Source organism: Ictidomys tridecemlineatus, chromosome 9, assembly GCF_052094955.1.
Source record: "Ictidomys tridecemlineatus isolate mIctTri1 chromosome 9, mIctTri1.hap1, whole genome shotgun sequence".
In the NCBI taxonomy this organism is placed as follows: Eukaryota; Metazoa; Chordata; class Mammalia; order Rodentia; family Sciuridae; genus Ictidomys; species Ictidomys tridecemlineatus.
Window position 1 is genome coordinate 53608578 of NC_135485.1, and position 26908 is coordinate 53635485.

The following is a 26908-nucleotide window of genomic DNA, read 5'->3' on the forward strand; positions in this document are numbered from 1 at the left end:
TTAGTTTCTTTTGGTTCTAGTACTCCATGATGCTATGTCAGAAAGGTGTAGCACCTGCACAGCATATGCAATGAATGGCCTTTTACGTGAATTGGTTCTGTACTGTGTGGTGCCTTACTTGAAAACTATGAGTGAAAGATCTAGGATAGATCAGTTTAGACCTATGTTTTCTAAGTGCATTTTCCCTGAAAATGTCAGAGCTCTGCTTTATGATGGAAGTAGTAAGTCCAAGTAGTACTTGGATTTGGTCCCCAAACAAGAAGTCAGAGAACAAATGCAAAGCAGGGTTTCTAGAGGGCCTTTGGAGAGTGTCTTGAGCAATCAGGCCAGTATCCTCACATGAAACATCTTGTGTAGTTCAGTTACTTATCCATTGAAAAAAATGTGGAAACAATTTGCAGAATTATGCTTTTTCCCTCAACCATGCTATGAATTAGAGGAAGTCAATTCTGCTTCTCTTTTTTTCCCACCTCTTTGTATCATTGGCATATGTATATAAATGTGTATAACCTTCATATCTTTTAGTGAAATGTGGGCTGCTTCCTGACTTTTAGGGCAGCTGGTGGAATTACATTCTAGGTTGTTGGACTTTAGGGACTGAAGCCCAGGCCTGTGCTGACCTTGGGAATGTGCTTTGTTATGCCTCTGGGAGTAGCATTGAGCAAAGTAAGTTGCAGAGCCAAGATTCAAATATGGGGAAGGAGTAAGTAGGTTAGGTAAGAATGAATCCCTTTCCTTCCAGTAGGTGGACAAGCTAGTAAGGAAAACTTAAAAAAGGAAATGAAGCCCATTTAAAGAGAAAGGGTTTACAATGGAGTAATTTAAAACTTTTTATTAAAGAGAACGAGATCCATTTTGACCAGAGCTGGAAATGCGTTAGGGTCTATAAACAAGTCAGGATGGCGCCTGGCATTTTGCCAGAGGGAGTGGTTTGTGAAGTAAGCCAGTGAGCCATTAAGTGTGGAGATTCCTTATTGGTTGACTGCTGTATCTAGTTTATGTTAATTAAGATAAGCTGTGTGGAATGTATATATATACCCCTCCTGTCCTACAATAAACGGCTCCCACTCCTGCTGTATCAATGTACACAAGTTGCTCGTCACCCCCCGGTTATTCTGCCGCAGCCCGGCTAGGTATGTAGTGCTTTGGGTATGCAGTGCTTTTGTAGGATTTGGGTATAGAATTATGGCATCGGCCAGCCATTCTAACTACTCTATTAATTAACAACTAATACTAGATACCTGCTGGTACTATACTATATGTAGTACCAAAATATTCTAAATATTCATATGTAAACACTAAAATACTGTTATATAAAGATATTCCCTGTTTCGAAGGAATGTTATAAACTAGCAGAGAGATAAGGTGTACATTGACACAAGTTGAGAGCACTTGCAAGGTAGCATATTAAAAACAAGGAAAGTGGTACAAATTGAGTATCTTAAGTATAGAGTGATAAAGGGAATGATGCTAAAGATATGGGGCTGGCTGAAGATGGATCTGCTTTTTGAACTAGATAAGGGAGAGAGAAACATAAATTGGCAGACACCCGTGAGGGTTGCATTTCAAGTGGGAAGAAAGGTATATTTGAAGGCACAAGTTTGGAAAGGGCAGTAAGCAAGTCATGTGTTGTGTTTGTCCAAGCACACTGGCTGAGATGGCACCTCCATGGAGAAGTCTCAATGAATTTGATTATTGATTTGATGTAGTAGACAATAGGAAAGCGCACAGGTTCTTGAATAGATGGCAATGTGCTGGCAGGGGTAAACACTAGTAATTATTTAGGCAGGAATAGCTGGGATGGACTGGAGCAGCAGAGCTAGAGTTGGGGAGGACAGTGTTAGGGGCTATTTTATAAATGCAGTTATAAAGCAGTAGGGGTTTAGTGTGGGATGTTGGGAAACTGTGCAAGGCTAGAAAAGAACTGAGCTCACTTTCTGAAGTGTTACCTTTGAGGCATCAGGGGTCATATCCTGAGATGACTTAGCAACTGAAGACAAGATCACAGTTTTAGAGGTCAAGCCTTGATCTTTGATTTTTGAGGGGCCTGTGCAAGGTGGATGTCGTTCAGTAGTATGTTTCATGTTGGTGAATACTGAGGGAAAAATGCAGAAAGCTGAGTTCTTGAACTTTAGGAGCTTTTGCCAGCCAAGGGGGTGGAGGTAGACAAAAAGAATAGTCAGCAAATGAGACAAAGAGGTTGTAGAAGAACACAGAGAACACCCAGGGAAACCATGCGAGGAGAGAATTTCAGCAGTGCTAACTGAAGCATAGAGGTCAAGGGGATTGAAGACTTGAGAAAGGCCTGTCGGATTTGTGGAGGGAAAGGTTTTTGGAGACTTAGAAAAATTTGTTACCAGAGAAGTTTCAGAGCAAAAGTGTATCAGGGATTTTCTAGGTATTCTGCATGACAAGGAGATTAATGTTTAATAAATAAATCCCTTCTGTAATTGCTTTAGCACATATGACTGGGTTTCTAGGTCTTCAGTAGTCCAAGGAAAAACTGTGAGGTCACCTCAGAAATGAATTGAGGTTAGATTTCTCAAATTATGCAAACCAATCAGGTGATTCCTTGTATTATGTGGGAGAGAAATTTTCAACGCTGAACTTTTGGATTTAACTTGGATTCACAAGATCATAGTGGCTCTGAGGAGAATCTTTGAGAAAATGTAAAACCCAAGCAATGTTTGAACATCTCCTTACTGGTTCTGTTATTTGGTGATTAGTAAAGAGGTGAGCTTGGTGTATTTGTCATGGATTTTGAGTTGTGGAAAGTAATGAAATCAGATTATAGTTTACCAAAATAATTAAAATTCACTGATACAGAAGTAGAGGAACCAAAGAAATTTTGGTCAAGATTGAGTCAAATCTCTGAATTTAATGACCTATCATTAATGTCATGACAAAAGGTCATAACCATTTTGTGAGAAATGTCAGTCTAGTTGGATAGACGGAGGTGATAGATTAGATGCAGGAAAAAACTTGAATTTTATAAGGCAGGAGACACTTTCTCTCAAGGGGAGATATTTGTGAAAAGAAAAGAAAATTTTGAAATTATCTCTCTTTCACTAATTACCAATAATCTGAACAACTAAACCTGAAACTGTAATGATGACATGGTTTAACTTAGGTATAGCTGAATGAGAGTGTCGTGCTTTTCTGGGGAGTTAAATATGTGATTTTGAATTTATAATGAATTACAAAAAAACTATTTGAGAGGGAATGAAAGCAAAGATGGGGTTAAGAGTTTCTTTTCTCTGTCTTCCTTTTTTGTTTTGGGTCATTAGCTCACTATTTTTTTATGTTCTGGTGGTAGTTCCCCAGAACCAACTAGGTGCTAAATAGTTGAGAGTAGGACTTTAATGTTTCCACAGATTTTCATGTCTCTGCAGAAAAACATGAATTGCCTGTGCTGTTTCTCTGATATAAAATGTAGTTTTTTCAGGATTCTTGACCAGATAGTCCTGACCGTGCGTGGGCTGCTTCTTGATCAGAAGCTGCTGTTACAGGATGTATTTTTAATTGAGTAAATACTTTTGAAAAGGTCTAGAAACATTCTTAAAATTTACACATTTGTACTCTACCTTGTTACCAGAAAGAGTCAAGGTGACTTATGGTTATATAAGCTAAAAGATAATTAAATAAACATTATAAGTTGGTGGGAAAATGGGAGGGAAGAAAGAGACATGAATGGAGTCAGGGATAGTTATGGTTATGTGGTATTTTTCTACCTGCTTGGCAAAATATGAAATTTAATTACTTATTCAATTTGTAAACACTGTGACTTAAAAACAAGCCACTTGCTTAGGAGAGGCACAAATATTATTAACGTACAATCTAGATTAGGAGAGGCACAAATATTAACAACGTACAATCTAGAAAGAAATAAGAAGCATTTTATGTCACACAGCAAATGCTGCCTTTATCTTGAGACCAGTCAAGGTTCCTTCCTTTCACTGAGCAGAGTTTGCTGCTTGAATTCATAGTCTTTTTTGTGGTATCACATAGAAAAGTCCTTCTGCAAAGTCAGTTCAGTGGTAGGTCTTTAGGGTCAGCTAGATAATTCTTTTAGTGCTTATATTTGGTGTTGCTATTTTTCTTTCCACCTCGTGTTGAACTTTTAGGGCATACGTTGCAACTTATGACATACCCTGCCACTCTTGATGTGAGCACTCATATTGAGAGCATTCACTGGGTAGCTGCCCTCTCACTGGGAATTGGCAGGAAGGGTGAGCTTTCATAACATTGGCAGAGGGTGAGGTAATTATTACACAATCAGTTTTTGGAGTACATGATAAAGAAATTCTGAGGTGAAAGTGAGGGTCTTCAGTTCACCTGTGGTCAGAAGGGAAAACTTAACCTGACAAAGATTTTCAGAAATAGTTTTCATGCCCTGCCCCACAACCCAGAAAAGTCTATTATTTCCTTCTTGAAATAAGTGGAACATTCAGGAAAATGAGTAATATAAGTAATAAGATGTCTATGAATTTAAGGGAGAAGCAAATTGCTATAGTGAAGAAAGGTTAACTGTGAAACTGGCTGGGCCTGCAGCAGGGCAGATTTCCACCAACAGGTGTGGAAATCATCTTAGCTCCCCAGAATTGCCTGTTCATTGTATTTCCCTTGGCGTGTGACCCAGGCTGTTGGAGACCTTGGTAAACTCATCACATTAGATCATGGGTGATGCAAGTTCATGTTTGGATGTTTTTAAATTGGTTGGGACCTGGCTGGGGGAAGAATGTATGTCTACAACTGGCTCCGAAGAAGAGAAAACATGTTTGAAATGTTTTTTATGGCAGTGGAGAAGGTAGTAATATTTCTTTTGCAGTGATCTAGCAAGCGTGCCTGTTAGGAGAGCATTCCTGAACATCTGATGAATCAGAGGACCAGTAGCTTAGTTTAAGTAAGAGATTTGGAAAATGCTGGGAGGGAAATATTGCCATTAATTATGGAAGATTTATATATCATCCATTTAAAGAATAAAGACAGGGATTACTCCTTATTGAACTGATTTCATTGTGTATCCTCTTTTAATTTAAACATCAGAACTTGCAGCTTTAAAAGTAGTTGGTTTTCTTCAGCCAAGGAAGTGTAAAGAACGATTGGTAACCCAAATTTTTATAAATACTATATGTAGAGTTATGTTTAATTTAAACATGACAAGTTACCAGTTAAAAAGAGAGTTCAGTTTCTTTTTCCTCTGCCAAAAAATTTAGTTTTATCCCATAAAATAGATTATTTATGACTTAGTGATTTTCTGAGAACTACTTATTTCTCTTTCTATAATTTCAGGCATTTAGATCTGCTGAAGGTAATTGATATGATTATTCAGAGCTTAAGTTTTGGGATTTAATTGATTGGGTGAAACAGTTTCAATGATAGACGTGGTGAATAGCACTCATTTCTGTAGGGAATCAAAATTGGAATTGTAAGCAGTTGAGACGAAGGACTGAGGTTTAGGAAAATCATGGTTGTAAATGTGAATTAAGAAGTTACCTACTGGGCTGGGGTTGTGGCTCAGTGGTAGAGCACTTGCCTGGGATATGGGAGGCACTGGGTTTGATCCTCAGGACCGCATAAAAATAAAAAATAAATAAGGGCATGCTGTCCATCTACAACTAAAAAAAATTTTTTTAAAAAAGAAGTTACCTACTTAGGTTTTGAGTCATTCCCCATCTTACTGTATCACAAAGACACTGGGAACTTGCTATACTTCTCTGCCCTTGGGGTTGTTGAAGGGTTGCCTCTTGATTCTAGGAGACAGATTGGACTCTGGAGCTGCAAACCCTTAGTGTTTATCTAGCAACCTTTGGACTAGTTTACCTTTTCTTTGGAGTACACAGTTCCCTCTTAACACCCATGGAAGAGATTTTCAGAGGCTTTGATTTTCTTAAGAGGGAGGCAATCTTAAAATGGAATCATTCGTTTCCCATAATTCTTCAAAGTTGATTGGAAGAAGAAAATATTTTCTTATCCTCTTGCCTTTCACTTGGAGTGAGGAAGCTGTAGTGATGTCAGTTAAAACTGAAGTGTAGCATCTGTCCAGTCTTCCATTTCTACATTATATCATTTAGTGATTTTCAGATCTTTAGTGGTCCTGATATGTGAACCTAAAAATTCAATTTGTACCTTTTAGTGGAATATAGCATTTTTTGTATTATAAGAAATGTCTGGATAAAGGGCAAATTTCTGGTCCTTGAAGTTTATTTTTATTCAAAGTTGGATATATATTTCTGTTTGGGGGCCATTATTTACTTTTAGACCATTCTGCAACATTTTAAATATCCAAATATGATTCAGAGAGACTAAAATATGATTTGATCATTTTTGCTGATTATAAATAGCATCTCCTTAATATTTTCTTAACTTAAAAAGGGATTGTGGCTCAATCTTTAGAGCGCTCACTTAGCACGAGCGGGACCCGGGTTCGATTCTCAGCACCACATAAAAATAAAGGCATTGTGTTGTGTCCATCTACCAAAAAAAAAAATCATTCATATTCTCTCTCTCTCTCTCTCTCTCTCTCTCTCTCTCTCTCTCTCTCTTTAAAAAAAAAAAAAAGGGTTTACTTGGGGCTGGGGTTGTGGCTTACAGGGAGAGTGCTCGCCTACCATGTGTGAGGCCCTGGGTTCGATCCTCAGCATCACATAAAAATAAATAACTAAAATAAAGGTATTATGTCCAACTACAACTAAAAAATAAATATTAAAAAAATGGTTTACTTATGTGTGTTTGGCATATTTTGGAGCTGATGATCTCAAATAATTCTTCACTTACTAGACATACTTAAATCTTCTGTCTCAGGTGAAAAAAGTCTACTGTCTTTGAGTTCTGTTGTTTTATGGACTTAGCTTTCCTTATTGACTAGGTGATAGAAACAAAGGGATGAAAATAAGACCTTATTCTCGGTGGATATTACTTGGTTCTTCATCTGGATTTTAAAGTGCTATTAGAAAAAAAAATCCCCTAATCATTTATTAAAGATAAAAGACAAGCTCTTACAAAGTATAGGTTGTTTGCAGGATCGAGAAGCATTGGAAATATGCCTTGGCTCAACTTGCTGGCCACCGTTGAGAGCCATTAATACCAAGTGTCTCAGCTTAGTTGCACTGAGTGGCAAGAAACATTCTGAGGTTTCCCATGTATTGGGAGGGGGCCCAAGACAAAGAGGTCCTTGTAAAACTCTGCTAGAGGCTTGGCTGTGGGACAGAGTCCTTGAAGAATCTGAATTAACTGTGCCCTGTCCAGTGGCATGCTGCTACAGACCTTATGCTGGGAACCATCAGCATCAGGGAATGAGTTTGCTTCTCCAAGTCTATACTCTGAGCTTCTTTTGCTTATTGACCCCAATATCACCCAGGACACTGGAGCTGCCCATGTAGCCTCATGCCTCTCCTCTGCAAAGATAGGTGTATATCACAAATCTCACATTCATCGATCAAAACTGACTGCTTTTTGTTTTCTCATGTGTGGTTGTTTTATAAAAGATAATACTTATCCTTTTATCTACCTTTTTGTTTTGATGTATAAATATATGTGTGTACACATGTGAATAATTTACCAATGTATTAATGTATTAATTAATACCAACATATTAATCCCTCTGCTAAATAGTGAGAACTACCAGTGTACTAATTTTGTACTGGGAATCTGCAAAAGCATAGTATTTAGAATTAGAAGACTTAGGTTTAACTTCTTTGCTGCCACAGAGATAAATAATATGGCTTTTCTGAGGTTCTTTTTTTTGGGGGGGAGGTACTAGGGATTGAACCCAGGGGTACTTAACCACTCAGCCACATCCCCAGACCTTTTTTATTTTTTGAGTCAGGGTCTCACTGAGTTGCTTAGGGCCTCGCTAAATTGCTGAGGTTGGTTTTGCACTCACAATTCTCCTCAGCTTCCCAAGCTCCTGGGATTATAGGCATGTGCCACTGTGACCAGCTTCTGCCTCTGTTTTCATTCCCAGTCTTGGTTGGGACTTTGGTGTGTCAAATGAGGCATTGTATTTAAAAGGATTTTGTGAGCTGTAAACTGGCACACAAATGTTAAGTATACTTCTTTAAATATATTCTCACCAGCATAATCAATATCAGTAGTGAATGCTCCATGAGTTATCTTAATCCCATGGAAGACATATAAACTTAATGTACCCTACCTTGGCCATCAAAAGGTGTATTTATATAAGGGTTACTGCTAAATAGTGAGAACTACCAGTGTACTAATTTTATACTGGGGATTTGTACACAGCATTGGGTGGAGAAAGGAGGAGGCAGATAATAGAAATCAATGAAAGCCTAGTTTCTGCACAGCTTGGTGAAAGACTGAATTTTGAAGGACTGAGTTCACTTTTTTTTTTTTTTGAAAAAGAACATAGATGGTAACGTTAAGGTCTACACTGCCCATTTATTTAACCAACCCCAAATAGAAGAACTCCATGCAATTATCTTTTCTCCATGGAATCCTTCTGGTCTTGAATCCAGAGAGAAGATAGTGACTCAGAAAAATCCTGAGGAGTTCACTTCTTAAGGTTGGTAGTGTTTTGTATTTTATATTGTATTTATAAATGCACAAGGAGGAGCATTTTTGTCAACTTTTAAAATAATAATTTTGTGACTCACAAAATATACAAATATGGCCAAATGTGGATAACAGTTCTTAGAGAAATTATGTAGCTTTTTGGGCAAAAGGGAGAATCTTTTGGCTATATAGTAAATGGTATAGGAAAGGAGATTTATTATTTCCTAAGATGAGTTTCACATGCTAGAAAATATTTTCTCAGTTGGACAGTAGGGCCATCTTCAGGCTGAAAATATCAACAGGAAATAGCTCAGATTCAGGTATAGACAGGTTCTGTGTTTCTGGGTTTGCACAGAAGGGTTTCTATCCCCAGTGGGGACTTGGTTTTTGTCTGTCCAGCCTCATAGATGAGTGGCCAGTTTCATTTCATTCTTTGACTTCATTCAAGTTATTTGTTCTCTGTTGGAAACTCCTTTAACTTTTTTGCTGAAAATATTCTCTGGGATTCAATGTTAGAGAAAGCCAGTTTTATTTATTATTCTACCAATGATGTGTACTCTAATAAGATCTTTTTTGAAGCAGGACATCTCACACATCTAGATGTTTCATTACATGTGCATCTTTTATTTTTTCCAAGAAAAGTTTTATGCTGGATCTGAATGAACTGTTAAATTGACTGAGTTAAGAGATTCATTTTTTGCTGTCCATGAGGCAGAAAAGTGGCGGAAGGATATCTGACTTCAGCCAACTGGCTGCTGACCAGCCCCCCTGTTGTCTAGGACATAGGAAATAGGGCATTGGGAGACAGGTGCTGAGGAAATGAATAACTACTTACTATGATAAGTCTGACACAGTCCCAGTTTTGTTTTCTATATTTGGTCTTTGGTGCTTTTGTTGTGTTGTGGAAGATGGTAATACTTAGCAAGATGGTATTTTATTTCCATTTCAAGGCAGGGATGACATTAGTTGTTGTAGAAATGGGGAGGAGGTATACACATGAGTTGGGAGTTAATGATGATTTGTTGTTCAGTCTAGGCAAAAGAGATATTTTAAAATTTTGGAAACAACCAGGTTATTGATAAGGCAGTTGTAGTGTTAGAAAGAACTTTGTATCGGAGAATAATGAATTTTTTTTTTTAAATAATGGCTTTACTAGAGGTAATGTTGAACCTGGACAAGTCCTTTAATGTCTCTGAACCTTGTTTTCTTATCTATGAAATGACAGTACTATATAACTTCTAAGCTCTTTTCCAGACCTAAAATTCTCTGACTTTAATTTTTTTTCTGATTGTAATAATTTGCTTCCTTTTGTAGAGTATGCAGGTAACAGATATTCCTTATTAATGAAAATTAACTTGAAGAAATAAAACAACAAACTTTATTGAAGAGGGAATATATGGAAGTGGGCCTGTGAGTCTTGAACCTGACTGGGCTGCCAGCAGATGGTTCCCATTGACATGCAGGAGTGATCCGTATTGTTAACTTTAGCCCAATTGTTTTTGTTCCTCCTGGTATAGAGATTGTGGAACATAGGCACACTCTCTTGACTGTGTAGTTATTGCAGCCTCTTTCTAGACAGGACACATACATTTCAAAAGGTAACAATGTTCCCTGTCAGTATATAACCCTTAGGTAACACACAGATTGGGACTTCACAACTACATAGGAAGAGGATGGTGCCATATTAGGTGTAAATAGGGTGTCCTGGGGATGGAAACCATCATATATTCCATCCAAGTGTAGATTTTGGTAAATGGGTTTTAGATTGTTTTTAAAACTTCATTATGTTTCCTTAAGCTTTTCTACTTTTTGTAGTGATCATTTTTTTCTGATGTTTATAATCCATTCTATTATAAATGGGGCTTACCATCTGCTATAAAGGAAAGTATAAAAACCAGGCTTTATCAGTCTTTTTTTTTTCTGTGTAATTTCCACCAAAGCTCATTTTTCTCTGCTATAATTTCTCCTATGAATATGGTAGTAATCTTGAGCTCTATGGCTCATGAATGTGAGGTTCTTTAGAGATAGCATCTGAGGATATAGCAGGAGAAGGGAGGGAGAGGTGAATGGAAAAATGGAAGGTTGGGGAGCAGATTTGATTATTCATGCAGTGCTTCTTTGTCAGTAAAGAAAAGCAGATTGGTCGTTCATAGTAAAATTTAGCCCAAATGGCATTTGAACAGTTGTAAATTTCATTTCACAGCAAAGCAGTCTGCCCATTAGCATTTCACACAGCTCTCTGTCACTCTGTCAAAATGTTTGTGGATTACCTTGTTGTTCATACTTGTTATGGTTTGGATACTAGGTATCTACCAAAAGCTCCTGTGTTAATACAGGAGGTGAAATGATTAGATTATAAGAGATGTAATCTTATCGGTGGTTTAATCCATTTGATGGATTGACAGTTTCAGTGGATTTATGGGGTGTAACTGTGGGCAGGTGGGATGTGGCTAGAGGAGGGGTCATTGGGGTGTATCCTTGGGGATTACTTTGTTCCCTGTGGCTTCTCCCTCTCTCTCTGCTTTCTAGCCACTATAAGGTGAGGAGTGTTCTTCCATCCACGTCCTTCTGCCATAGAGTTCTGCTTCACTTTGGGCCCAAGGTAATGAAATTGGCCCACCAGGAGCTTAACCTTTGAAATTGTGATCCCAAAATAAACTTTTCTTCCTCTAAGTTGGTCTTTTTGAATATTTTGGCCCCAGTGATGAAAACCTGATTAGCAGAATACTTAAAGCCACTTTTTATTTTCTGGTTGTCTATCCTATGCGCTCCTCTTGGGAAATAACTCTTCTAGTATACATGGATTAAACATCTTTTTATGACCATTCCATTTCATGTTTTGATTAACTACTATTCTAATTAGCAGAAAGAGTATAATGGGACGTCACAATTTAGCATTGTAATCTGGGATCATAATTTAGAGTTGTGTGTAACATAGAAGCTTGATTGCTCTTTCTTAACAGAATTGTAGCTGTAACTCCTCAGATAGCTATTTTTATTTCCTTTTTTCCCCCTCCTTCCTTTCCTTCTCTGCATTTAAGTTATTTGTAAGAAGAGGAGCACCAACACTTTGCAGCATCTCAGGAGTTCCAGATGGTCTTAAGAGCTCCAGACTGAGTTTTGTCAGCACCTGTCCAGGGTCTGGTATATTCTTGGCTCTTTGCTAGGCCCATTGCTATGCATTGTCTCTTTTAATCTTCATCCCCATTCCATCGATGAGGAAACTTTGGCATGAGTCTCAGAGTTGGTACGTGGCAGAGCCTGAATAGGAAACTGAGTCTTCCAAATCCTTTCTCTACTGAGTAGAAACACTGTTTCAGATAGAAAGTTGTATTAGGGTTTTTCAGAGGAATAGAACCAATAGGGTGTGTGTGTGTATGTGTGTGTTATAGGAATTGGTTAACATGATTATGGAGGGTGAAGAAGTCCCAGTGATCTGCTGTCTGCAAGCTTGGGTAGAGAACTTGGAAAGCCAGTGACGTGACTCAGCCTAAAACCAAAGGCCTCAGTTTGGGAGGGAGTGAGGGTTTGGGGGAACAGTGATATAAGTCTTGTTTTGACTCTGAAAGTCCAAGAAGCTGGAACACTGATATTTGAAGGCAGGACAAGATGGATGTTCTAGCTCAAGCAGAAAGAGTGAATTCATTTTTGCTCTGAAATTTTGTTTGATTTGATCTCTCAGTGGACTGGGTGATGCCCACCTACATTGGCTGGGTGATCTTTACTCAGTCTGCTGATTCAAATGCTAATACCTTCCAGAAACACCTTCATAGGCATACTCAGAAATAATGTTTTACCTGCTTTCTGTGCATCCTGTAGTCCAGTCAAGTGGACACATAAAATTAACTGTCACAGAAATGTTTTTAAAAAAGTACTTAGTGTTGAAACAAGCATTCAAATCGAATTTTCATTTAATCATTTGAGAATGACATGAGACTAAGTTCTGATTCTAGATTTCCAGTGACTGATTCTGTCTTGGGCAAGGTTCATTTTTTTTTCTTCTTTCTTTATTTTTTTTTAACCTTTGTATTTGAGTGTCTCTAGTTATTAAATAGAGAAATTAAAAGTCTTAGAAAAATGTCAATCTATAGCTATTTATATTTATTGTGGAGTTTTAGTTTCATTTGTGCTTTTAATTTTGTGGAAAACTTGCAGCTGCTTAGTTGGGACATAAATCCCAACACAGTGATCTTTTTAAGCACAGAATTTAATGGAAGTTTTAGTATCTAAATCAGTTGGTAACAAATATATCAAATTACTGGGCAAAGTCTGAATATTTAATGAGCTAACCGATACATATTTGTCAAATACCTATCATATGACTGACATTTTGCATTCATTATCTTATTTAATCCTTATATCATTCCCTAAAAAATCACTAACCTCACAATGATAAAAATGAGGCTTAGAAGAGCTAAATAATTTCCCCTAGGTCACATAACTAGTATGTGGTAGAGCTTGGATTTGGAACTTTGAGAGAACAAAAATAGCATAGTTGTCACTAGTGTGGAATTTAATGTCCCATTCTGTCTTTTACTAGCTGTGTAACCTTGGGCAAGAGACTTGACCTCTCTAAGCCTTCATTTTTAGATTGAGCTACTTCACAGGGCTTCTCTGAAGATTAGATTGAAATATGCCTTTACCATGGCCTGACACAGTGGTATGTGTGGTGGCCCCTGCCTGTAAGGTTTCAGTATGTTCAAATGAGAGGTGAAGCATGAAGATGACATGTGAACAAAATTTTATATGTCTTATAGTATCTGATAAAACATTCAATCATGTAGTTTCAGGACTAGTTGGTATATATAGCATATTAGCCACAACTTTAGAAAAAGGCTGGAATATGCAAACTCTTTTCTTTTCCTCTTGCACAATGTGAATCTTAAAACAAGTTATTTTGCTTCTGTTTTCTCCTTCTGTGTTTCATCTGTTCTTGCATTCATCAAATGCTGTTGAGAGGCAACAGTGTGTCCATGCACACGATATCAGGAATCTAGGTGACGGATACGATATGGTGTCTATTCCCATGATGGGCCACGGAATTTACAACTTAATAGTAGGAGAGGGAGGTGTATCTACTTAATTGTAATACAGTGTGAAAAGTGAAACAGTAGTGCTCTGAATTGGGTGAGGTTTTATGAAAGAATTAAGCAATAAAGAATTGAATTAAGCAATGAAGATGAGAGGGAATCATGATTTATTCATCTTTGTTTACTATTTCCCAAAGCATGGAGTGCTGGCCTAACACACAGCAGGCCCTCAGCAGTGAATTGGATACTGGTTTTCCGCTTTTGTTTTGGAGATCCATTTTGGCTAATGTTTCTTGTCATAGCTTCTCTACCTCTTTCAAATGCAGTTCAGGCACCTAATTCTCTTGGTTCAGTACATCAGGTTAAGAATATAGGCTCCAGTGTCATACTTCTTGGCTTCAGTTTGTATGTCTGCCACTTATTAGCTGTTTAATCTTGAGCAGGTTACTTAGCTTCTCCATATATCAGTTTCCTAATCTGTAATATGGGGATGATAGTGGTCCCTAGCATTACTAAATGGGGAAAAAATGCCAAGAAATAAGAATGAGATTAAGTACTACTTAATAACTACTAACAATTTTTGTTTTTCATTTAGATCTACTTTGCTCTAAGTCCATTCATCAGTAGTAATGTTGCCACAAATACTCATTGTTACCAGTGAGAAGTTTCCTGTATAGTTTATGATTGACAGTGGACGTGAAAGAAGGTGACTTATTTTAGTAGCATGTTGTTTATTCATGGCCTATTTTGCTCTAAAGCACGGACCATAAGGTCCTGGTTAATGCCACAAGGAGCTCACATGTATTCCGCTAATTATAAATCATGCTCTTGGCGGTTCCTTTAACTGGTAAAATGACCTCCAGATTCTGATTTTTCTTCACTTTTATTAATAGTTAACAAATTGTTAAATGCACAGCAGGAAAACCAAGTAAGCCTGAAGCATTTAGAAAATGGCATGTGAATTAGTTGTAAACTGTTTCAGTAAACATTAAATGGGTGGCAATTACTTAAAGTGATTGACTAAGTTTCATTAAAGTATTTAAGAGAAAAATGTGTGCTTAATGCTGCTTTAATTATAAGGAACTCATTAGAGATGCTTCCATCCAGGGTTTACCAAACTAGCCTAGTTTATAACTTTACCAAGGGAGTCAGTATAAAAATGTAGATCCTGACACCCTCTACTGAAACCCAGGAGCCAGTTAGTCTGTGTTTTGAATCACCTAAGGTAGATCTGACCATCAAACCCGTTTTGAAAACAGTGCTCTGGTGCTGCTGGCTAAAAGCTTGCCTTAGCTTTTGCCTTCAGTAATTGGAAAAAGCACTTAAGGATCTTTAGTATAACTAGTTACCAAGGGTTGAGAGTGGTGAATGTGAAAGAGGGTGGTTGGGAACATGAAAATCTGTGATTTTACATTGCCTTCCTAACCCATCATCAGAAGCAGCATTGCCTCCATTTATTGGGCTATGGCAGGAAGTGCTTTAGCTAGATTTACCACAGGTCAGTTTAATTTTCTTAGGTAGGTGAAGAATGTGGATGAAAATCAGGAAACTTTATAGGTGTTATCTGATAAGTGGAAGTGGTGCATTTATGAGCAGAGTTGCAGAAGAATGCTGAGTCTATTTCTGAAGCAAGCTAGCCTAACTACAGACGGGGTGAACAGAAGCATTCTCCAGGTCTTACAGCAGAGAGAACAAAGCCGCTGAGAAGCAGAGAGCAGTGGGCTTGAGTGGGTGTCCAGAACGACTGATCACAGCTTTACACATTTGTTCATTGTGGAAAGAACCATTGAATACTCTCCCTCTTCCACCCCACCAACTATGGCATGGTCCTGGACAGATTTCTAAAATACTGGCCTGATTTCGCCATTGCCTGCTTGAAGCCCTCAATACTTCCTTATTGGTATTATAGGATAAAGTCTAAAAGCCTTATCAAAGTATAGAGGGCCATTCAGGATTTATCTCAAATTTGTTTTTGTAGTCTCATTTCTCTTCTCTTATCACATTTTGGTGCCCTGTGTTCTGACCCTCTGAAGCCTACACATGTAGCCTTCCAAAGTGCTTTGAGCAAAACAAAACAAAACAAAACAAAACAAAACAAAACAAAACAAAACAAAACAAAACAAAACAAAACAAAACAAAACAACAACAAAGACCCCAGTACTATTCTGTTACAGTTCCCAGTGCAGTGCTTCGTAGGGACTCAATACATAGTAGGTGTTTGATAAATATTTATTAGAAGAATGAATAAATCAAAACACAATCACTGTAATTAGCTCTTTACATGTGGGCTTTTCCCTTTGGGGATGAAAACCCACCCAGAACACAATAGTGTAGGCACCATTTCTGACACATGATAAATACTTGTCGAGAGTTTGTGAATGGATGGATAACCTGATAGGATCACACATTATATTGCAGATTCAGAGTCAGCCTTTATTTTTCTGTGCAGTTGAAGTGAGATGGGTCAGCCAAACATATTAAATAATAGTATGCCTGATTTTCTTGGAATTTACAGAATTATCAAGCCAAACAATGACTATCTGAATCTTGAGAGACTGGAAATTTGGCTGACTTTCCTAGGTTCCTCCCTTTCCCACAGAATTCTCTGTTTTTTTTTTTTTTTTCCCTCTGTTCTGTGTCCATTAGTATCAAACCTAAGACTCAGGCAAATACCACAGATTGAGGTAGAGCTGAGCAGTCTAAGATTACTCTCAAAATAGTTCAGACTTCACCCAGGTTGAGAGAAGGAAACTCCACTGTTCAGAACTGTGTAAGGACTTTGTTTGAGTTTTCTAGGAAAATAGATATTGATAAGTGTATTAAATAATTATGACTTTTTCGTAGCTTGATCATGACAAATCAAGGGAAGGAACACCTGAGTGAGTCTTTTGCACTCTGAGTGAGGTCACGCTATTGCAGAGCTGGGCAGACTCTGATTTAGACCTTCTTCAATAGAGACTCAGATTCCTCAAAGGCCTTCAGCTGCTCCTGAGGTGGGGTACAGGGAAAATGTATTTACCTGAAACATCCCTTTTATTTGGCTATTTGGAGATATATATATATATATATATATATATATATATATATATATATATACATATATATATATATATATATGTATATATATATATATATATATTTAGAGAGAGAGAGAGAGAGAGAGAGAGAGAGAGAGAGAGAGCTATTCATTTTAGTTGCAAATCCACGAGTCTTTAAATTGTGAAGATAACACAGATACTTAACAAGTATTTTTTTTTTAAATATTTACTTTTTGGTATAGATGGACACAACACAATGCCTTTATTTTTATGTGGTGCTGAGGATTGAACCTGGGTTCCGACCGTGCTCTACCACTGAGCCACAATCCCAGCCCCATTAACAGGTATTTTTGAGGCTGAGTAAAAGCCTTAATTATTCAGTTTGATAAAAGTTTTGAAGATTGGTTAGCAATGTGCAGGACTTAATGACCATAGCATAGATATTTTCAGTTCAAAGTACATATTTAAGCCCTTTAAAGTCTTAGTCTTTTGCTAGGCACTGTGGAGCATACCTGTAATCCAGTTGACTTGGGAGGCTGAGGCAGGAGGATCACAAGTTTGAGATCAGCCTGGGAAATTTAGTAGGACTGTGTCTCCAAATAAAATAAAAAGGGCAGGAGATGTAGGTCAGTGGTAAGGTGCCTCTGGGTTCAATCCCCAATACTCCCCCGCTACCCACGTCTATTTTGACTTTATTGCTGAAAGAGGTCGATAGTCCCTTTCACCACCTCCTGGGTATAAAGGACGATGGTACAATTTTTAGCTTCACCTTGTTGAATGAGAAATCAGTTAGGATCCAAAACTGTAGACAAAGATGCCTTTTTGCCTTTGAGAACAAGTTAAATAAAAAAGCGCTTTATTTAGAGCCAGTTGGAGGTAGCATACTGCTGGCAATTCCAAACCGTTTAAAAAACAAAAGTTACGGTTATTAATTTTTGAAGCCACAAAAGCATGAATCAACATTATAGCAGTGTCAGTATCTCAGCACGAACTGGTTTCAGCTGAACTGTGGCAGCAAAATAAACGTTTGCAGATTGTTTTGACAGAATGTCATCCGCTGGGCTTCAGTTTATTCGCCAGCAGCCTTACTTTTGAAACAGAGCTGTGGCACTTGTAGTTGATAAGAAAATCCTTCCTTTGAAAGTTTTGGACCTTAGCAAATAACTCTATTTGTAACGTAGACCTGCAAATGTTTTCAGTAGAAATGGAATATGTCGCTGAGAGATGTGCCTCTAAACATCTGTTTGACATATTCCATGATGGAGATTAGGGAAAAAGGTTCATAAAGCAAGTGGTCAGCTGGTCACCATGGTGGCACAAGCCATTTTGTTAAAACACAGGTCACAGGTGTATGTAATCATATCAGTTGTAAAGAGGAAAGGTTCTTTTTCAGCTTAGTGTAATTGAATTATTGGAAGCGTTTATTGACCCTCAACAGATAAAAGTTGTAATCCTCCTTGGCTATTTTTATGAGATTCTTTTTTAAATAAAAATTTCTAAGATTGTGTGTGTTTACTGTTAGTTGATTTTACTGTTATTTTTCTAGTGCATACACCATTACCATCACTTAGTCATGTGCAACCCTGGGAGGTTAGTTTATTCCCTGGAATGAATGTCTTTTCTATATCTTTTGAAAGTTGAATTGATGAGTTTGAAGAAAATCCTTTTATAAAGCAATAACATCCATTTTCTACAAAACTCCACTTGTATATGTCTGTATGCATTTTATTTGACTTAAAAACATCTGTTACTCCCAAAGTTAAAACTGACAAGTTTGTAGGCTTAGTTATTTAAACTCTGGAATGAATTTAGATAGCTTCTAAAGCCATTTAAAACTAGAGGAAAGTAAATTAAAAGTAATAGAATGGATGGATTTTTGAAAAGTGAAGGAATAATACTTCAATCCCAAACTTAGTATAGGAAAATTTAACACTCTTTGGAAGGCAATTGGTGATATATCGTCCATGAGGTTTTTTTTCTTATTTAAAAATATTTATGATATTTGGCTTAATACTACCCCACTGGAATGCAGAACAATATTTGTTGTACATACATATGATTTTAGCCAGCTTTTTGGTTGCTGTAACTTAAAGACCAGACCAGAACAATTTTAGGGAAGAAAAGTTAGAGGAAATACATATTGTTATTATCAACATTTTAACATGTCTCACATTCAAAGCCTTCAAATTAATGTAAGATATGTTTTTTAAATTCAGAGTATGAACTTTTGAAAGGTGCTTTGTGTTTGTTTATAAGCACAGTAAAAATAGAAATTAAAGGGGAAGCACTGAATCAGGTAGAGTATGGACTTTATGTCAGACAGATCTACATAACTGTGCCCTGAGTCTATTCCCGATTACTAGACTTGTGACTTGGGTGCTGTGTGTAATCTCCTTGAACATATTTGGATACTGAGATAGTAAGTTTTGGGAATATTCTGAGGATTAAAGGAGACAGGTTTATTGTAAATGCTATTTGTTAATAGATATAAGTAATATTTCAGACCAAATACCTGACCAATGAAAATATCACAATTTAAATTGCTTGGCTAGAAAAAATAGAAAGCAAGCTGAAGATTCTCTTCAATAAGCCTGTATTAGTGACTACATTTTTGAGAGCTTGTTTGGAAGTTCAAGCAGGGGAGTACAGTACCCTTGACTGAAAATGGTCCTCTGTCCTCCTGTTATCAGGGAAGGTGGCCTTCTTTGACAAGAGTGTGCAGCTTTGGGAGGGATGAACATGGAGTGGTGAGGGAGGAAGGGAACACCTGCTTAGCCAACCAGACCAACTGAATCAATGCTGGTGTTCAATGGGGTGACTGATGTCTCAGCCAGATCACCTTCACATCCCACTGACCACCTTTTGAAGAGGATTGAAAGTGGTAATCAGTCAACAGATATTGGGCATGTTGCTCAGCTGTTATATACTCCAAATAAGATTTAAGCTGAGTTATTCTCAGAGTCTTAAATTGTTTAAAATAGTAATAGAGTCAGGATAGAAAAGAAACTAACCTCTGAAATGAGCTAGTTTTTGGCTCCTGAAAGTATATACATGTATATATGTATATACAAATACATATATATATATATATTTTACTCAGTGCAGAACATACTAATTTCATAGACAACAAGTTAACAAGTTATTCATGGTATGACATTCCATATAGACATTTCAGAACAGTTTTAATGTCAGTTGATGTTTCTGATGTGAATTCTTGGACATTACCATCTATGTGACTTGGCTGAATCACTATGTTGACAAAATTTAGTCTCAACTGATTAAACACCTAGAGAATAAATTTAGTATTTAGGCATATTTTATGTTACTAACCAAAGAAAATGATTAGAAACTGACTTTTAGAATTCTTCATTTCATTCAGATCACAAGTAATTCTTAACTAGCATTTTTTTTGTCATGTTTTAAGGTGATATTAAAGTAAAATGTCAGGTCAGTTTTTTTTCAGTCTTTGAATTGAAAATTTGTTGGTGTTCTCAAAAGAAAGATGAAATCCTCAATGCCAGAATGCAACATCCATTAGCGGATCACTTAATAAAATGGCACTGTCTTGAGTTTCTTAAAAGATTTTGAAAGTCAGGAGAGTAAAATTCAGTTCCATCAGCCACAAACATGCCGTCAGTAATCTCTTCACTCTTCAAGTTTTTATTTGTGAAACAGACAGGGAAGCTGAGTCAGAGGGAGAAGAGGGACTTTACTCAGTTGTAGTTGGAGCAGAACACCAGATCCATGCCGCATAACACCGATTTCATGCTCTACCCATGGCTGTCATTCAGTTGGGGTTATGTTTTATGGTGACATAGATGCCCTGTTCTGTCACTGTCCAGGAAAGCATGTGTAGAACCCTATCCTAAAGTGTGTGTGTGTGGGTGTTACTAAAGAGTAAATGCTCCCTAAGTGATGAAGAGTCAGTTCCCCTGAGGATGTGAGAACTAGCTGCTGAAAAGTGCTTCTTTGGTCACTTGGGGGGAATTTTGCTAGTGTGTTGCTTTTTATGTCAGTTAACTCTAGTTTCTCATTCTCAACTTGGTAACTTGACCTTGATTTCTCCTTCCTGTCCTTTCAGATTTATTGTTGACAATTGTTGGCTCTGGAATTTTTACCTCAACTTCCTTTCATAGATTTTTGGCTTATCTTGTTCATCAGGTTCAGAGCACCTTCTGTTGCCTTAGTGGGAGTCCCTGACTCATTATTTTTGCCATTTTATAACTTTATAATTCTATTCCCACATACCTCACTTTGCTGGTGGTTTTTTCCTGCCCCTCCCACAAAAGGTGGCAGAGGGATTTGGGAAATTTTTGCATGTATGCTTACTCTCCACTTTATAAAGGTTGCTAAAGCATTTTATAAATGCAGTTCTCCCAAAGACAGATTTGAACTTATGGGTCTTGAAAAGTGTCATTAATGGACAAATGTATTTCTAAACTAGCTTAAACTTGAGGGATCTAAAGAAGAGATGGTCTGAGAAAAGGCAAAGGAACTTAAGTTTTATGACATTTAATTAATTGGACATTCTGTACCTAATTAAGGAATAGACATGCTGCACATATTACACAAGCTTTAGAAGTGACTAAATAATTTCTCTGCAGGTTCTCTCTGAACAGGAAGCTGTTAATAATCAATCTCTTTTGAAGTGGTGCTCATTTACTTCACCCTCCATGAACAGAGGTTATCTCCAGATGACTGGAAGTGCTATATACAGTCTGTTAATATAAATGATTAAGAAATGTTGGACAGAAAGATTTTAGTGAAAACATACTGTGTGGAGGGGGTGAATTCTTTACTTTTATTTGTATTACTTTGTGGAATATATGCATTGTGTGTATCACACTTTAGTAGGAATTTAAAATCCCTACCCAGCCCACATACCCACTCTTAATATGTTTTCCATCTGCTTTGTGTAGTTTAATGATATGGATAATTTAGGAGGGAGCTTATTTCTCTAACAAATTATATTCCTCTACACTGAAAAATGCTTCTAAAACTTAAGGGATCTCATTTTATTGTTTACTAAAATAAGTTTAGTAAATATCTATTCATAATTTGGGAAGGTAGCTTAAGGCAAGCCTGATATTAACTTGTCAGTGGCTGAACTATGGTATACGTTTTGGTTTTCTGAATTCAAAGTCTTTTTTTCTTTCTACAATGTTATGTTGCTTCTCTAAATAAAGTTAAAATTACAATGTTAAAAAAAATACTTGCTTGCTGGGCATGGTGGCACATACCTATAATCACAGTTACTCAGGAGACTAAGGCAGGAAGATGGCAAGTTTATAAGTTTGAGGCCAGCCTGGGCAATTCAGTGACTTAAAAAAATAAAATCGTTTGTTATATTAATTAGACTTGTCATTCGTATTGCTATTCTATAAGTCATGAAGTCAGGTTTTGTAAGTGGTCTTAGATTCTGGCCTGGTTTTGAGGTCTTTGCCAATAGCATGTGTTACTGGTTGATTTCTCTATATAATCTCTTGGGTATATAAGACAAGGTGTCTTAGTTTGTTTTGCACTGCCAAAGCACAGATTGATAATGATTTATAATTTATGGTAAGCAAAAATTTATTGGCTCACAATTCTGGAGGGTGGGAAGTCCGATATCAAGGTACTGACACTGTTGCCAGCTTTCTTGGTATATCATGACATGGCTGAAGGCATCACATGACAGGAGTCAAAAAGAGGATGGAAGAGGGCAAGACAGGGTGAACCCACTCTTGCAATAAGAGCACTAGTCCATTCTTGAGGCAGAGCCCTCATGACATAAACACCTCTTGAAGGTCCCACCTCTCAATGTCATCACAATAGCAGTTAAGCATCAACTTAATTTTGGAGGGGACAAACCATTGAACCACACTATAAGGCAAATGAAGCCGTATTTTGTCTGAGAACAGTTAAGCTATAGATGTCAAGTAGGAAGTGTTATAAGACCTGTCTCTCTCTCTCTCTCTCTCTCTCTCTCTCTCTCTCTCTCTCTCTCTCTCTCTCTCATTATATATATAAAATTTTGTTTTCTTTGCTGAGAATATCTTTAAACTTCACAGAAGTACAGGATCAATGCCACTAATTTTGGATCCTTGACTCAGAACAGATCCAAATAGGCTGGAAAGAAGAAAAATATTGTAGAATCTTGTTGACATTTGTATATTGCATTCAGAATTCTATCAAAATCTTTATAGCAGTGCATCTTTGGGGAATGTTTTTTTTGTTTGTTTTATTTTTTCTTTCTAGAATAGTCTCTCATAGTGTTTTGTGATTACTCCATTGCCCATTCTCTCCTTTTAAAGAGATTATATTTTGAATCACATTTCTCAATATTGCTATCCAGAAAAGATGGGTAGAATTTTTTGGCAATGTGGGCATGAAGTTCAAAAGATTCCTTAAGGCTTGGTGCCTTTATATTCTCATGCATTTTGAGAGCATCTGTAGGAAGGAGGATGTCTTCTTTTGCATGCACATGCAAAAAAGACATCTAATGGTAGCATTAGCACTGTGGTTGTGACACTAATATTGAAGCTATAAATTGAGCTACTTTGTATAGAAAATAGTCGCACTTGAGCAAGTCTGTAGAGTTTATTTTGGGAATCCTGAATATTTCTTAATGTTGATGAGAATTGAGTCTGATGTTAGAAACCTCGGGGTATAAATTGTGCTGATAATTGGTCTGAGTTGAACCTGGAAAAAATGCTGATGTGTTCACTCTTAAGCAGAGTGATTCATCATGTAAGCCTTATCATGGACAGCTCTGGCAGAGCAAAGAGAAGTGAAGTAGGGAAAGACAAATTAAAGGAACCATGGAAACAGTGGCTGTCTATGCACAAGGAACTTGGAGGTCTTTGAGGAGAAGGCTCCTGAGTGTCCAGATTCCTCGCCATTTTCATTACTGATTGGCTCTAGTTATATTTACTGGGAGCCACTCTACCTTTCCCTGTCACCTGAATGAAGCCCCCGCCCCCCATCTCCATTATTCTGTACCCACGGGATCACTTTTAGGCTTTTGTGGCTTCTCAGTCCGTGAGCTTTCAGAACCATGGTCAGTCTGTTTCATGGCTCAGAACTGGCTATTCCGGTCCCCAGTGAGCAGTGGAGGCAAATGCTGTGGGCTTATGTTTGGGCTGGACATTTATTGCAAAAGATAATTGAGATTCTGCAGTTTCAAATACTTCAGAGGGAGTGTCTGGCACTAATTTCACATGACTGTTTTCAATTTAGCAATTAAAAAAACCTTAATTGGTTTGTTTCCCTTATAAATATGAAATGAATGTTAATTTTAGAAAATTTAGAACTTACACAGAAGCAAAATGAGGAAATAAGAATCATCAATAATTCCTATCATCCAGGATAATAATTATTAACATTTGGTATGTATCCTTCTGGTGTTTTTCTGAATATATTATTTAAGTCATAAGTCTTTGGATGTAAGATATCCAATTATATGTTGAATAAACAAACAACAAAAAGAGAATATACTGATTCATTAAAGGAAGAGTTTGGATATAGTTGGGTCTTTGGGGAAAGTAATTGATTTGAACAAAAGATTAGAGGAAGCTGAAAAAATGCATTCAGAAGTAATGATTATCCAGATACATAAGTCCCCTGTACTTTTACCAAGGAAGATGAGCCCTACTGGTATATGGGGTGAATGGAGGTATTGTGAGAATTCTTGTGCCTTTCTCGAGTCCTTACCTTTCTTTTCTTCTGGAATTCCCTGGCATGTGGCAAGTGTCAAATGACATAATTTAGAACTCTAGAAGGGACAGACCATACTCTGAGGTCTGTACTGACCCATTAAATGGCTGTTATCTGATGTCTAGATTTCCTTGGTTCCTGATTTGATTTTCCCCACTGTGTTGTTTTGGCAGCTTGAATCTTGCCTCTCTGAGAACTTTGGGAGTTGACGTCCTTGGCAGGGTACCAAGTGCCATCCTTGTACCCTCTCAGGGTGTTTTTTTTGCAGATGGGGAACACTAACAGGGGCATCCTTTTGGGATCAAAGGAATGTCTATGTGTCAGCCATCCCATTTTTTTCCCCTCATAGTTGAATACTGTGCAAACCCGGATTATGTGAAATAGGAAAATGATATCATGGAAGGTAAAGTTCAGGAAAAAAATGCCAAAAATTATAATTTTTTTCATTAGTTAACTTAATTACTTAGTGTAGGTCACCACTGAGTCTGCTTGGAAACAAATGACTGATTTAAATTCTGCTTCTCTTTCCAGTAGAAATTCTTAAAATATCAAAATAACACTAATAATATAATTAAGATAATTATAATTAATATAATTGGAATAATTAATAAAAGAATTGGACCAAAAAAGCTGCATACCAGTGATTTTTAATATGGTCACTGGAATTTCACAGGCCAGATTCATTTGATGGCTAAAATAATACTAACACCACGGCAGAGGTCCTAGTTTTAGTATTTTAACTCACTTTGTTGGCACAAATTATGAAGGAAGAAGACAGTAAGTGGGGAAATGTAAGGACTACCACCATTTTGTTCTAAAGAATCCTGTGTATCTTATAGATGAATCTGAGTCATGACAACATTTTTGAAATGGTAAATCCTAGGTAAATTATATCATCTACATTTTAAAAATAAAATACTAAGGTACAGATATTTCCTAAAAAAGCCTGAGTGAATTCATTGAACTTACTCTGCTCCTGAGTAAGATAGTTTGGTAGGATTCTTAAATCTAGGTTCCTAGTGCTGTTGATTTCTCTACGGCTGAATAATAATGTCACGGAATATTAAGGATAATTGTGGTAATTGACAGCTTTTCTTGAGTGGGAGTTTATTAATACATGGATTCCTACGTATATTTAAAATTATCCATTTTAATGAATGCTATTTAGCTGTTTCAGTTTCTTGGCTAATTTGAAACTGAAAAAGTAACCTTCTAATTTACCCCTCTAGAGCCCGCCAGCCTGTAAATTGATAATAATTTTCTGGATTGGTTGAGGTAAAGGTAGGTTAAGGCATAGGAAAAAAAAATGTATGGATGACTTGTATAGATTATTCCAGAATTTGGATTCTATTTTAAAAAGGTTATTCAATGCAATTAACTTCATATTGCACACAATATGTGGAATTTAGCTGTACTCTAACCTATTAAAACTGAATCATAGAAGTGTATAGCAGCACTTTTTTGGTTTCAAGTGGCAGAAAATTTAGCTCAGATTGTTTTAAAAGAAAATTACCACAAATGATTGAAAAGTAATTGTTAGACATGGCTAGATCTAGGTTTTTAAATGATGGCACAGGAACCTCCTTCTTCCTTGGTTCTGAGTTCTTCCATATTTACTTTACTCCCGGGCACCCGTTTCCTTTAGGGTTGCAAGATGGTCATCAGTACCATCAGTTTTCATTACCACATTAATGTCTCAGTGTAAAGCGAAGATTTATTTTCCAGTAGTTCCAGCCTAAGTCTGACACTTAGTCACACCAACTAGCTTGGTTTAGGTAAAGTGCTCACTCAAAAACAAATTGCTGTGGCCAGGAGTTTTGATCATTGCGTGCATCTGGGTCACAGCGGGAGGATTCAGCCCAGTGCATGAACCCACACGTCTAAGGAAGGTTCTCTAAAGGAAAATAGGATACATTTATCAGAAAAAAAGGTCAGGGTGCTAAGATGGCAAAACTAACAGGTATTGCTAAAACGGATGTTTTAGCATTTACAGGTTTATGAAGTTTCACTCATTTGGTTATTTCTCATTTCTTATAAGAGTGAAAATGAAGTTTGAGGATTTAATAGAACATTTAAGTATATTTTTAAGAGCACTACAGTGGTCTGATGATTAGATGAATTGTGGAAATTTTAACAACCATGATGTCTACCTATAAAATTTGTCTTAGGACGAAGGACTGAAATGAAATCTTAAAATGATAACTGTGTAAAGCAACTGGTAATAGCATATTGATCACTTTAATATTTTTTAGGCTTTTGTTTGAGAGCTGAGACTTCATAAGATTGTAGACTTTGCTAAAGAGAAAATTAAAAAATCCAGAAGTCCTCATTTAACCCACTGAAAATATATGTAGACTTGTCATGCTCAATATAAATTGTTTATTATGACCATCATTTCTATTAAAAATATATTTTTGGTAGCCTGCAGGGTGGCCACAGTGGGATGCTTCCCAGACTGAAAATAAAAGGGCACATTCACAAATTGCCTTTTGGTAGATAATGAACCAAATGTTCAATTAATTTACTTTAGGACTATTTCATATGTCAGTGTGATTTCTGCCTCTTCTGAAATCTAATCCTTTTACTGTTTGTACTGTTCATATGGCAATCTGATCATGTTTTTCTTTT

The 26908-nt window shown here is 37.0% G+C and overlaps 1 protein-coding gene across 8 annotated transcripts in view; it reads left to right on the plus strand.

Annotated features, from left to right (window-relative positions):
* Positions 1-26908, plus strand: part of Slc4a4 (solute carrier family 4 member 4) — a 322941-nt gene that overhangs the window by 94703 nt on the left and 201330 nt on the right. The gene's annotated exons all lie outside the window — the stretch shown is intronic.